The 15,267-nt window shown below is 40.3% G+C and overlaps 1 long non-coding RNA gene across 1 annotated transcript; it reads right to left on the bottom strand.

Annotated features, from left to right (window-relative positions):
- Positions 1-13,452: 13,452 nt before the first annotated feature.
- Positions 13,453-14,386, bottom strand: LOC114456895 (uncharacterized). Its single transcript, XR_003672898.1, has 3 exons — positions 14,294-14,386; positions 14,115-14,175; positions 13,453-13,749 (listed from the first exon to the last, which is right to left on the bottom strand). It is a non-coding gene; the product is annotated as an uncharacterized LOC114456895 (long non-coding RNA).
- Between the last annotated feature and the right edge of the window lie 881 nt (positions 14,387-15,267).

The raw sequence follows: 15,267 nt of genomic DNA, 5'->3' as shown, positions 1-15,267 counted from the left end.
GCTTTTCATGTTCTGAGAAGTAGAAAAAGCATTGACTCTTAAAATGAGTATTTTAATACAAAAAAAGCTATAAAAAAAAAAAAAAAAAAACTATATCATTAAACAATATTGTGATTTTCTATATTGACAAAATGTTATATATCTTGAATCTCTAATCTAATGTCTGGACCAACCACGGCATCTTGGTAAACAGTGTCTTTTTCAGTAGAAGCCACTTTTGTACTACTGTCAGGATATGGAGATGTGGATGAGGACAAAAACGCAGAGACAGATTGAGGCAGCCAGCAAATTCAAAAAGACACAAGGAAGCACGAGGAAACCAAGGAGCAGGAGACAAAATTGCAGAAGCACACGAGGGTTACATTGACAACGAACCAGCAGCCAGTCAGCCAAATAGTGCAGGAGGCCTGATTGGGAATGGGCCACACCTGGGTGCAAAGCATGAGATAGCTAATCACTCACAACCCAAACACACTGACATCACTGGGAGGCGGAGACACCAGCAGGAATACTTGGGAAGCACAAAGACAAGACTTAACACAAGACGCTACACTCGAAAACAGAATAAACAAAGACTCTCAGAAAAACAAAATGAAGACAGAAAGTGCTACACACAAACAAAACATAACAGACCCTGACACCTACAGTCCATCATAAAGACAATGGGTAAGGATTACCAAGTAATATGTTGATATATGTTGATATATGTGAAGACTTGCATGAGATATTGGTGTTTTCATTACTAAAACAATCTTTTCTTTTTTTTTTTTTAAGGAATATTGTGCAACGCTTGCATGACCCACCAACCTAAGAGGCAAGGGGGTCTGAGGGTATAGAGCCAGGTGCCATGCATTACTTTTGAAAATGAAAGCCTTACAGTTTTTTTGGATTGCTTCCACACTAAAATTAAAAGTAGTACACTATTAGCAAAATCTTACACTCAAGAAGCAAAACATCATCCCATATTTGCACAACTATGAGCACATTGTCAACCTCACACTTGTTGCAAAACTCTACACACAGTGATTTGCAAAACATTAAACACACTTAACATACATTACACACAAAAATCTATCATGAAGTCACTTCTTTGTAATACCAAAGCACTGACTGTCAAATTACCACACCGTCCAACCAGTTGGTTCAACACAGTCATCAGGTGTGCAAACACACGTTTGCTTAATTCTAGACACCAATCAGGTGTGTAAGCTCTATAAAAAGCAGCAGGTGAGTTCATTGGTCTTCAAGCACAATGGAAAGAGTCAGAGAAAGACAAGGAGGAGAAAGAGGAAGAGAAGGAGGCCATGCTGGAGGAAGAGGAAGAGGAAGAGGAAGACAAGAAGGTTCTCAAAGAGGACCGAATCTGACAAATGAGATCCGCGCAACACTGGTTGACCACGTTGTCAACCACGGCCTGATGCTGAGGGAAGCTGGACTGCGAGTACAGCCAAATCTAAGCTGATATACAATGGCAAGTGTGATAAGTACATTTCGGCTGAAAAATAGGTATTGTAAAAATATCATCATATCAAAAACATCTGCACGGTTTCAGTAACTGCGTACAGTACTGTAATCTATGCTCTATCAGCACTTCTGTTACCTTTTCCTGTGAAATTACTTGTATTGTAAAGTGTTCTTTTTTTTTCTACATAGGATTGAGGATCGGGAACGATAAGGAGGAAGGACTCCCATGTTCACAGAACAGCAAGAGAGGGAGATAGTAAACATGGTTTTAGCCAACAATGCAATAACACTCAATCAGCTCCAAGCTAACATTGTCAATAACTACGTCATATTCAACAATGTCCATCAGGTCTCGACATCAACACTGGCACGCATCCTAAAAAAGAACCATATTCAAATGAAGCAAATTTATCGAGCGCAATCCGAAAGGGTGAAACGACTGCGGCATGATTATGCAGAGGTATGTATTCACTTTAGCAGTGTGATCATGCATACTGTCTCATAATCTTTTACTGTACTGTAATATGTATACTAGATCTACACTGAACTATACAATTTTGCCAGATACTGTTCTTCAGAGAGTTCTACAAATGGATGGAGAGGAGATCCAGCATGAGTTCATGTACGTAGACGAGGCTGGGTTCAACCTGACGAGAAGGAGGCGCAGAAACCTCATTGGCCACAGGGCTATAGTCAATGTCCCAGGGCAACGTGGGGGTAATATAACACTCTGTGCAGCCATTACACAGAATGGGGTCCTCCACCACCATGCCCATATGGGCCGGTACAGCACAGCACTCATACTTACATTCTTGGACCAATTGCACAACATAACAGCATCAAATCAATCATATGCAGTACATTGTTGTCTGGGACAATGTGTCTTTCCACCGCTCTGCTCTGGTTCAGAATTGGTTTCAGCAACATCCACATTTCATGAAAAGACAAAAAATTGTTAAACATGACTAAAAAAAGATAGATTTTGGACATTTTTTGGATCAAACAATGATCTTGCAGTGACATATCACAATAAATTGCCAAATTAATTATTTCTTACACCCTTACTGGACACAAGTTTGGTTTTTTGTGAAACAGACAAAACGTGAACACACACGACGCACAAATGTTTTAACCCCAGAAAAATGAGGCTGTGAACACGTCTGTACTGATGTGTGTTATGGTTGGCCTGGTGGTCGTATTATCTTGTGACTGATTCCAAGGACAGACGTAGTAAAAATGTTCTGAATGCATCATTAAAGTGTCACCAGTTGTAATGATGACCAGATGAAGTGATACACCCAGAGGAAGAACAAAGCTCTGTGGTTTTCTGTCCTGGTGTGTAATTAAAAGGTTTTCCTCCTTCAATTTTAATCTGATTGTAACGTTTTTGATTTCCATGTTCCGAAGAATGGAATGAGGTGCTTGGACAAACAAGTGTGTCGCTTAGCAACCATCCGACGTCAGGCTGTGACGTGCCACGCAGTTAATATCAGCGTCAACAGAAACTGGCTCTGAGACCCTCCACATACTTACTTTTAATTTCAGGACTTTTATTTTGTGTGTGTGTTTTATTCATACAAATAAAAGTATTTATTGAGCATTAAACATTTTTTAGTGCAGGAGTGATTAGTGAGTGTGTGTGCTGAGCCAGTGATAGGGTAGAGAGAAAGAGAGTTCATCACTTCTTTTCCTTCTTGCTCCAATTTTATGGTTTAAATGATCAACTTACGGAGATATTAAAGAATGTGTTATGATCAGTAGTTACTGTAGTTTTCAAGAAGTTAGCGGCTTTAATTTTGCAGCGATAAATTGAGGAAGTGGTACAGCCCACCGCAGCAGCCGTCTGCACTGAATGGGGAGGGAGCAGGGAGGGGCTGCAGCCTCCGCTCTACAGACAGTGAAGGACGGGAGAGTTGTCGCTTAAAAAGTTCCGTTTTTTCAACTTTGAGCGACAAGGTCGCGCTCGACGGAAGTATAATTCTTGTCATAAAAAATTGATTGTTTTTTCAGGCAGTAGTAAACTCCAAGGACAACTGTGTCAGACCAAAAATGTGAGATGGCTGTCCCACAACCAGGCAGTGACAGCATTGCACAAGACATTTTCTTCAGTGGTGATGAGCCTGAAGAAGGAGGCAGCAGAGAAGCATCAGGCTGTGGCAGGAGGACTGGCCACATGTTCTCCGCCACTCTTCTCTTGCTGTCAGACATCTTGCCCCTCCTGGCAAAGCTCTTGATTGTTTTCTTTTGTATAAACATAAGGTTGACTTCAGCCATGTGGATATCAATGTGGATTCAACCATAGGAGCACTTAGACGGTTAAAAGACACCAGGGGAACACTTACAAAGACTACGGATGTTTCTGGAGGAAAAGATAGAGGTGTGAACCTCCAGTACAGCAAAGCTGCAGAGAAGCATTTTGTGAAGGATGTAAGTAGACAATTATCATTGCTGCAAAAATGTATATAAAGAGTTAAAAGAGTCAAAATCTATATGCATTCTTGGTCACACTTTAGTTTAGGGAACTTAAGTTACTTATTAGCATTAGTAACATATTGGTTCTTAATTACTTATCATTACATACGTAATGCCTTATTAAGTACTTATTAATGCCTTATTATAGACTTAATGGCATTCTCGCATTCCAAGCAGGGTTAGGATTAGCATTAGGATTATAGTTGGGGTTAGATTTATTGTTAAACCTAACCTTAACATATTGAGATCGTAAATAATTCTATAACAACTTCCTTACTACTAATAAGTAATAATTCTGAGGTTATTGAGGGAAAACTCTAATGGCTTACTGGTTGTAAAATAAGACCATGTAGAATAAGGCATTAATAAATAACTAAGAGTGAATATGTTATGTTACTAATTTCCATGCTAATAAGCAACTAATTAATGGTTAATAGGTGTTCCCTAAACTAAATCATCAGTTTTTTGTTCTTCTAGGGCGACCGTGGCTCAGGTGGTAGTGGGTCGTCTTCTGATCGAGAGGTTGGGGGTTCGATCCCAGTACATGACTATGTGTCGAAGTGTCCTTGGGCAAGACACTGAACCCTAAGTTGCTCCCAGTGGTCGACTAGCGCCTTGCATGGCAGTCCTGTCCCACTGGTGGGTGAATGTGAGAGTGATTGGGTGAATGAGCTGATATGTAAAGTGCTTTGGGACTCCTTCAGTGTGGTGATAAAGCGCTAAATAAATCTAGTCCATTTACCATTTCTCTCTTCCAGTTTCCTGCCTGCCTGCCTTAAATAATGGAGGGACTCCCTCCCTCCGTTATTTAAAGGTGGGATATCATGTTTTTTTCAGGCCCATTCTATAGCATACTCAAATAACTATGCCACCCAAAATCATTTGGAAAATGCAGCAAATATCAAAAATAACTTGAAATAAATTTCATCTCTAGCAACAGTGTTCATGATGCTTCAATTTCACCTTTGTCTCTTTAAGAAAGTCCCTCCCTGTGCAACACACACATGATCACTCCTCCTTCAGTATGTCGTCCCAACACATGGATACTGTTTAGTTCTGTTGTTCCTGTGCGCTGTATTTGGCTACTTTCTAAATTTTTTTTATCTTTATTTTGAACAATGGAAAGGCATGATACAGGTATTGTGCAAGCATACGGCCCAGATCCTACTTCTGAACCAGAAAGGGATTTTTTGGCGGAACCGGAGAGGGTGCAGATAGTTTTACAAGACGCATCTGCTTGGTATATCACATCGACCTCCTTATGCTGATAAATATATGTGGCAAAATCAATAGTGAGAATGTCCTACGGGCTAGATTTAGCTTTAACACTATCGTTAATTGTTTACTCAGTCATAAAAAGATGACAACGCCACCCCAAAATGGGGACACAGGTAGGTTTTTACCAAAGAGGCCAAAGAGACACTGTTCCAAACTTACAGCTTTATTACAATGACATAATAAGAATAATTTACACATCAATTTACATTATAAAACAGTTAAACAGTATTTTGTTTGTATTAAATCGCTTTCTCTTTTCAACACACAGTCTCACACACACACACACGATGTCACACACAAACAGTATCTCACACACCAACAGGGCAGACGAGGAGACTGAGGTCAAGCTGGAGGGAGGGGGCGAGAACCAAAAAATGAGGTAAACGTTACACAAATCACTACACACACCCATCCATCCATCCATCCATCCATCTTCTCCCGCTTAGCCGTTTCCGGGTCGCGGGGGCAGCATCCTCAGTAGGGAGGCCCAGACTTCCCTCTCCCCGGCCACTTCCTCCAGCTCTTCCGGGGGGACCCCGAGACGTTCCCAGGCCAGCCGAGACACATAGTCTCTCCAGCGTGTCCTGGGTCTTCCCCGGGGCCTCCTTCCGGAGGGACGTGCCCTGAACGCCTCACTAGGGAGGTGTTCAGGGGGCATCCTAATTAGGTGCCCGAGCCACCTCATCTGGCTCTTCTCGATGCGGAGGAGCAGCGACTCTACTTTGAGCCCCTCCCGAATGACTGAGCTTCTCACCCTATCTCTAAGGGAGAGCCCAGCCACCCTACGGAGGAAACTCATTTCGGCCGCTTGTACTCGTGATCTTGTTCTTTCGGTCATGACCCAAAGTTCATGACCATAGGTGAGTCTGGTCCGCATTGCCGGCAGTAAGTCGAAATCGTTTCCGGTGAGGGTTGGACTCCGCCAGGGCTGCACTACACACACAACCAAGAAAAAGAGTGCACTACAAATATATACAGAGAATCAGATTACCACCACCAAATGAGACCACCACCATCAACACAGAGGACCGTCAGTTCCTGGAACAACAATACAAAGAACACATTCAAGCACTATTGAGGCTCAGAGCCCCGTAGCTCTCAACTATCCTGCCAAAGTCCCAGTAGGCTGGATGCAGTGTGGCAGCTTTGTTTTAAAAGCCACAGAAACAGCCAGCAGCTGAGTTGTGCATGCCCAGCAAAGCCCAGACCCAGCGGGTGGAAGACGGCTCGAAGCAGGCTACACCATAGCAGCACACGCAGGCAACTTTAAGCCTGGCAAAATGGCAGCATCTACACAAGATAGAAAGTGTGCATTACTGAATCAACAACTCATGCACCAGAGACGGAGGCAGACTTATCACTTCAACTTGTGGCGTCAACGTAACAATACTAAGGGCGCAGACAGCGGAGCCTATAAAAATAACACACATAGCTAATAAGCTAAGCTAGCAGCCGAAAGTAAACAAATGAGGGAATCCTTACCGTTAATCGTCATAGGAGCAGCATGGGCCCCAGACTGGCATGAAACCAACTTTATGCCATGACCATCTATACTAGAAGTAAAATAGCCCTTAAGCACACTCTGCAACTTACATGGGGAGACTGTGAGCTCCTCTTACCCTCTAACCGGCGCTGAACAAACACGGAAGTAAACACTGAAAGACGGGCACCAAGCAAGAAGTCAAATGGAGCGCAGCATACAAGGAGGTCACTTTTATGGAGTGGCCAATGAGTGCTCTGACTCAAATTATTACCACATATACATCATTAAAAAGCACATGAAATACAGCTAATCAGTAGAATGGCTTGTACTATATAGTATTTATGTTTTTTTTATTAGTAGAGTTTTTGTCTGTGTTTGTATAAATGTTATAAACTTACTTGTTCTTTATATTATGGTGACCATTAGCAAAAAAAATTCAATGAAATAATGCAACATAATATCTTGTACTACATTATACATTGTTTTCCTTCACATCTAACGCAAACACAATTGTGGTTAAGTTTTAACTAAATTTCCCACAGCTTAAACATATCTACATCAATCTTCTTTTCAAGAGGAAACCTCACCAAAAGATCGATAAAGTCGAGGTCTAACTCTTACTGGGGGTTTCCACTGGATACGTCTCCGCTGCGCCACGGTGCACTCCGGTTGGACGACTGTGACGTCACGAGACAGAGCAGTTCTCACGATATTTAAATAATCGCTCGAGAACGCAATTAAAGGTATGTGTTTTAAACGCAACAATAAACAGATAAACAGGTCAGTGCTCCTAATGAAGGAGAGCAAGAAGGTTGGACATTTTTTATCAACAGCCAACAGAGAAGAGATAAAACTGCACCAGTAAAACATGAACTAAATCAAAGATGCAGCAGTTTACAGTGCAGTTACAGTATGAGAGGAAACAATATAGTGGATGTCATTTTGTTTTTACACATTATGACGTTTTGGTGATGTAGTTACTTGAAATATAATCTGTTTTATCTTGAAAAGTAACTGGATATTTTATTGCAGAGTACGTGCTTAATTTCCTGTTTAGCTTCATATGCTCTGTGCTGATTGATGCGTTGTGCTCCGGTGTCCGCCAGAAATATGCAGGGCTTCTATATCTGCGGCAGCTGGGAAGGAGCAGACACGCAGCGCAGTGAACCCGGTGGAAATGAACACATAGACTAAAGTGGAAACCTATCAGCTCAGGTGGCGTGGTGGAGACGTAACGCAGCGGAGCCACATCCAGTGGAAATTGGTTGTTAGACAGCATCTAATTTCTCCCCTTACCCATCCGCCTTAGTCCTACCCCTCTGAAATGCACGTTCACGGGAGTCGGAGGGGTGTCCCATTTCATCATTGTGTAGAGGCGTCGGGGTGAGGCGGAGGGCTATTCTCACCCCTCTCAATGGAGCTTTTACCGATGCTGCCTTAAAACAAAGGGGAAGGAGGAGTTTCAGGGTGCAACTCAGCAACATGGCGCAGAAGGACTCGCGTAAGTGTAAGCCTATTTTTCTCATAAAAAAGCATACAAAGTTATATAAACCTGTTGTTTTTTATGCTAAGTTAGGAAGGCAGTAGTACACTGACGTATGCTGTATGTAGCTTCCGTATGTTTTTGTTTTGTAGTGATCTTTAATAACCATTTATTATAAAGGTGCGTTCACACCAATTGCAACTGTAACAACTGCAGTCACTTCATCATTCCGGTGACATCATGAACAGGGAACAATTTTGTGTGTGTGTGTGTGTGTGTGTGTGTGTGTGTGTGTGTGTGCAGCAGGATAACAGGGTTATCTTAAACAGAGCTGCTTTTACTTTATTTTGCAATGGTACGTTTAGGAAGCCTCCCGCTGCCCGTCCCACTGAAGCGGGAGGCAGCAGCTCCTCCCTCGGCTGTACAGATGGTGAAGGACGGGGAAGTTGTCACTTCAAGTCGCTTGAATAGTTAAAATTTTTCTATTGAACTTGTCGTTCAAATCACGCAAGTCACGTCGCTTCATTAGAGAAAACTTGAGGTCGAGTTATTTACATTGATTTGAATGTAATCTCGTTGTTTCAGTTGCTACAGTCGAGTTCGGTGTGAACGCCCCTTTACACTTGACAGCAACAAGTTCAGTTTCGGACGGCATGACAACGCTCCTGCTGGAAAAGTACACAAAAACATCTGTGGCTCAGTTCCTCTGATATAAGGGTGCCATATTATGACGTCAAAACTGTGAGATGGAGTGAGAGGGGCGGGGTGTGAGCAAGAGTGGAGGAGGGGTGTCCCAAATCTAAGGGCTGAAACTAGCCCTCATTTTGGTGGTGAAGGCGGAGCGGAGGGGTAAGGGGTAGGCGGAGGGGTACAAAAAGAGGATTGAGACTGAGCCTTTGTTATATGCTAACCTTGTATAATACACATTAACTACATCTAGAACAAATTCATCAGGAATAACTCAAACAATAACTTAAAGAGCATAAATAGAATTATCTTTACACAAGGGACAATAGAAATCATTCATCAGTTCATTCAATCAGTTATGACAATTTATATGAATCGGTTTTGAAAAATTACATTAAAAGGCAGTAAAAATATTACCAGTGTTTCTTATTTTCTCATCATTTCAATTTTAACAAAAATCCAGAAGAAAAAAAAAACAATGAAAAAACATTATGCAAAACATAAAATAAAGTCATTTTTGTAATGCAAATGCTTCAAGCAGTTGGGCCAGATGAAGTCATTAGTGAAATCAGCAGGTTGTTAAATGAGTGCAGACCCAGCAGCAATAAAACTCATCACATACAAAGAGGAATGCAAATATATTGTTAAAGCATTGTGGTGTTTTCAGAAATTGCACTGGCCAAACACATTTCCTACTCAGCATGAACAAACGTATGTCCTGTTCAAAGGAATTTGGATAACAGTTGTTGTCTTGAGGCGCTTTCACACCAAGACAGTCAGAGAGATTCTGTTTGATAACACAGGGGAAGCTAAAGAAAAAATACAAAAAGCTTCCACACTTTTATGTGGCTTGGCTATCCCAAAATTCCCCATAGTGAGAATAGGAAGCAGTACTAATTATGCATTAAAGATGTGTGAAAGCACCACAGTAAATGGAAATGCTAAATCTTTGAGCAACACTTGTGAGAGGAACTGGCTGCAGACCTCAAGCATTGAAAAGCTTGAAAAGTCTCTGTGTAAACCAGGGGTCACCAACACGTTCAATAGAACCCCAGGGGATTGTTGAGTCATTCACAGGAGTTTGGGCAGGCATCAAAACACACATACATTTCCTTGGTAAACCAGTTTATTAAAAGATAAATTACAATAACAATGTAAACATTTAATCCAAAATGTTAATTTATAAAAAAGAAATGCAAAATATCAGCCCAAGCATGTGTCCAACAAAATATATACCTAAGTTTCACAGAATTCCCCTTTTTTTGTGAATGCACTGATGATGGTTCAGTGCCTCCAATAAGATTAAGAACCACTGGTTTATGCATTGTTTGGTATTACTGAAGTTTGACTTTGTAACATTTAAGTCTAAATAAATGTCAAGAGATAATCATACACTACTATTCATAAACGGTTTATACTGTTCTTACACTTTATAAAAACATTTTATCAAACCTGATATAATGATTGTGCCTTGTCGGAATTATTATTATTACATCCAAGGGAAAACCCAAAGAGCAGGGATTAAAATACTAGTATTTAGTTTTCAAGATCATGAGCTTTCATTTAAAGGCCATATAAATAATTCAAATATCAAACTTTGGTTAAAGCTTTGGTCATTTTTCAGAAACAGAAGCTGCTTCTCTTTCAGGGTCAAAAAGAAATGAGTGACAGCATCCGTCTTGCCCTTTCCCGTCTACAGGGTTGTGCTTTATTTGATCTCTCACTGGCTGTAGTCATCTCACCCACTGTTGTAAATTATACATGAAATCAAATTTGCCTTCTCTAAATGCATGCACAGATACACATTGACTGAACCTAATTTATAAAGCAATTTTAGGCTTGATTCACCCTTACTTGTGTGCTTTATAGCAAAAAACAAGCACCTGCTCTGCCTTTCATTCTTGCACTACACTTGTTTGAACTGTTTCTCGGGTAAGAACTGAATTTGGAAAACAGGCTTTTAGCTTCACTGCTCCCTCAGCATGGATTACTCTACAAACTGAAGTTATTCCACTTGCATCATCTTCCTCTGCATCATTTCATGTTATTGATAGGTAATGCTTATCTCAACTAACATTCTGTATTCACAAAACATTCATAAATTACCCTATTTACATTATTCCCTGTTCATGGTTTTAAATGCTTTGTATGAGTTCACCATTGCAAGCTGTATTCTTACATTTTACGAAACATCTTGTTTGCATACATTCTGAAGTGTTTTTTTCTCACCTTTTTCGATGCCTTAACTTGGAAAATGATGGTGTCATGTTACTGTAATGGAAAACTGAGTACTACAATGGATCTCTGCAATGCTGTGGATCTGGTTTGGTCCCTGCATGATTATGTAGTAGGCCTGCGGGATCAGTGTGATTGGTTCGAGACAGCTGCAAGGAATATGTACCCCACTGTGTCCAATGAGTACAAAGCAGACACCCAACAAAAGAAAACAAAAGAAAATGACAGGCTGACGAGTCATCTGAGAGTGAGCAATCAGGCCACAGGCACTTCTGCACATTTGTGTCATTGATCGGTTAGTGGTAGAAGTTGACAGAAGATTCCAGGCATACAAAAATTGGGTTTTCAAATAGATTGCACATTATTTCCCCAAAAGACCTTCTCTCAGCAGCGTTGCATCTGCAGAGGAAATACAACAGGAAGTATACAACAGGAAAAAGACTTATTAGAGGATGTGGTGCAGTTTAGTGAATTTGAGCAGGTCTTAAGTGGAGTAACTGACATTTTTGAGGGGATAAAAGTCTATTCAGTGTTTCCCTATACAGATATAGCCCTACGGCTATTCCAGACTCTGCCAGTGAGCAATGCAAGTAAAGAGCGGTCCTTTTCAAAACTTGGCTTGGGGAAAAATAGACTGCGATCAGACCGAGTCTGTAACTTTACACTGATGTCCATTGAGCATGACATCTTTTGCAGCATGGACGTTGTGGACATAATCAGGGCTTTTTCTACAAAAGCCTTGACAAAAGGACTTCTGACAAAGGAAAAAAAGCGGCAACACTTTATTTGAAAGGATATACATAAGACTGACATTATTATGACACTTGTCATTTGCAAGAATAGTCAGTCCCAAGGTCGAGGAAGGACACAATCAAGGGGTGAAGGCAGCAGGTCGCGGTCCAGAGCTCCTTCCAGAGCACCAAGGTGTCGGGGCAGGCAGCGTACCCGAGCTCCCAAGGAGGATGACAAAGTCAGGCTGGCACAGTTTAGAGCAGGGGTCTGCAACCTTTACTCTCAAAGGAGCCATTTAACCTCATCTCACCCCGAATAAAGTCCTCCTGGAGCCGGAAAAATACAATGTACACAATACAGTGTATTAAATTCTATACAGTTAAAATTATATAGAATAATGTTGTATTTAATTTGATTTGATTTATATTGATCAAGTAAATGGCAACTTTAAAGAAGTTTAAAATAAAATAAAATTAATTGACATTAAAAAATAACAAAACCGTGTCTTGCATCTTCAAATTCTTACGCATTTCAGTTTACATGAACACAATTTATGTAAATAACATTTTTTATGTTAATGCATTTAATGTATTAATGCATGATCATGTGGTCAACACATGCTAATTGCTAATTTCTTGCCACACATAAAACATGCATATTTAACCGGCACATTGGTAGTTAAAAGAATCTGTTCCCACACAATTAAAATCTCTGTTTTCTTCCAGAAAAGTGTTTTTGTTGGTTTAGTTATTTACCAGGGATTTAAAACTTAAGGTTAACCACAGGTGCAGGAAAGTTGATGGTCTGTAGATGTTGCAGGAGATGAAGTAGGAAGGTGCACAACGTGATTTATTTTTAAGTTAACAAATTGTTTTATCATGATTTTATTTGTCATTAATCATTAATAGCCTCTGTAAGAAAATAACTCTTTATTTCAGTATTTTTTTAAAGCTATATGGAGCCATGGCAAAGGACTCAAAGAGCCACATGAGGCTCCAGAGCCGCAGGTTGCAGACCCCTGGTTTAGAGCTTCCAGTGTAGTTGATATGCAGGATGGTTATAGCAATTTGGTAAAAAAAATAAATAAATAAATAAAATAAAATCTTTAGTGAAAATTAATGTGTGAAAGAACTCGCAGACTGGAGGAATGTAGCCATGTTAACATATTTTCTTGGTCAATTACAAGACGGCTTTACAACACCTGAGCCAGAAGGAGAGGGATGTCGTTCTCCAGTCAGTGGTGACCCGCCTACCAGGGGTGATGCTGGTGTAACACTCTTGTTACTATATAGGCAAGAATTTAAACCAAATGTAATTTAAATGATATATTATTCTTAATTTTGGACCAGAAGGTTCAGCTACTTACAGGAGCGGTAAGATAAATGAGACTCAGACAAAGGTTTTAAAAGTTTTAAATGCTGGCTTGTATTAAAATAAAAGTGATCTTGTTAAATGAAAATAATCTTTTTTCTTGATACCAAAAGTTCAAAGAAACAGCTGTTTCACAATCACAGTAATCTCAAATTCTTACCTGGGTGCACCCATCTAATTCACATTCACAGTGTCTTTCAAAAATAAAAGTGGTTGAATCACGAAAATCAATTTTCATCACAATTTTACACAACAAAACCCTTAGTTGGTTGAATTGCTCCACCCCACTCCAAGTTCACTTCCTGCTCATGAAGATGTGTTTGTAGTCGCAAAGTCCTTATAAGTTCCGTTCAGTCCAATGTAAAAGTTCCAGGGGAAATGTGTGTGTGTGGGAAATGGGCAGCAAGTGACAAGGGCGTGTAAGGGGTTTTTGTTGCAGGGGGCCTACCACACTGCACCGTGTAGCAGAGGATCCAATCAACCAGTTCGTCCCAACGGGTGGCTCGCCATCAAATAACAGGTCCTCCCAACAAAAAAACCTGACCTGTCAGACACAGTGTCATAAATAACATAAGTGTACAAATAAAATCATTTTCACAATCGGTTTTGACTGTAACTTATTTCTTGTAACATTAATGATCTTTGTATTTTTAAATAAAACCCTGAATAATGAAATTATAATGTATTATTGCGTAATACATTCCCCTTTTTAAATATTGTTTTCTGTTTTACATATAATTACTAGTACATTCTCAATTCAAATCAAAGATACAATGAACTGCATTAAAATAGCAGTAAATAACCATATAAACATAAATAAAGTAAATCCTTCTGATAATTAAACATTTCTCAGCATCTCAATATGAGCAATATACATTTTAACTTAAACATGAACAATAAAATGCTCACCAATCTGCCGATAGGAAAAGACAAGAGGCAGAAAATGGCGTCGCCTCAATGCCTTCACTGTCTACAAACCAAAAGTGCAGAAGGAAAAATAATGAATTTCTAGGCTTAATGTTCCGTTTTTTTCTACCTAAATACACAAGGTATAATGTTTATCTCTGTTGTTGATGTTAAATTCGTACCTTTTTCTTAGTTTTTAAAGTCCGTTTTTGACAGTGCCTTCTGTGCTCGTGTCGCAGGAGCTAAGAGATAGAGGCCTGCTTGACAACAGCGCTATTGAAAAAAAAGGCGGGGCCGTTTTACAGCAGCTCATTGGTCAAGAGCCGTGTCAATCATGTTAGGGAAAATGTTAACCCTTTAGTTGCTGATAGTTTTTTATATTCACAATGGGGGAATATGGCAGCATAGTATCACTATTTAAATAGCATTTTGGGGCTCATGAATGTTTATTAAAGCCATAGTTAATTATGGGTTACACTGGACATCCTGGAGTTCCAGCAGCAGGCACCAGGACCACATCTTCCAAACAGAGGGCAGCCTGCATGGTGCAGCTGCCTGAACTGCGATGCATGCCAACCCAAATGGAGAACAGGCTCCGGACTAGTGTCTGAGCAGGAGTAGCTACCTGGAGATATTCTGCCTTGATGAGGGTACACTGAGCCTTGTTAGGATGACGTGGAACGACATCTTTACTCTGAAGGACAGCCGAGAGGTGGGCACCTACAGTGGGGCAAAAAAGTATTTAGTCAGCCACCAACTGTGCAAGTTCTCCCACTTAAAATGATGACAGAGGTCTGTAATTTTCATCATAGGTACACTTCAACTGTGAGAGACAGAATGTGAAAAAAAAATCCAGGAATTCACATTGTAGGATTTTTAAAGAATTTATTTGTAAATTATGGTGGAAAATAAGTATTTGGTCACTTCAAACAAGAAAGATCTCTGTCTCTCACAGACCTGTAACTTCTTCTTTAAGAAGCTCTTCTGTCCTCCACTCGTTACCTGTATTAATGGAACCTGTTTGAACTGGTTATCTGTATAAAAGACACCTGTCCACAACCTCAAACAGTCACACTCCAAACTCCACTATGGCCAAGACCAAAGAGCTGTCGAAGGACACCAGGAAAAGAATTGTAGACCTGCACCAGACTGGGAA

This window comes from Gouania willdenowi, chromosome 22, assembly GCF_900634775.1.
Source record: "Gouania willdenowi chromosome 22, fGouWil2.1, whole genome shotgun sequence".
NCBI lineage: Eukaryota > Metazoa > Chordata > Actinopteri > Blenniiformes > Gobiesocidae > Gouania > Gouania willdenowi.
Note: the sequence above shows the minus strand (reverse complement) of the source record. Positions and strands in the feature narration are given on the sequence as shown.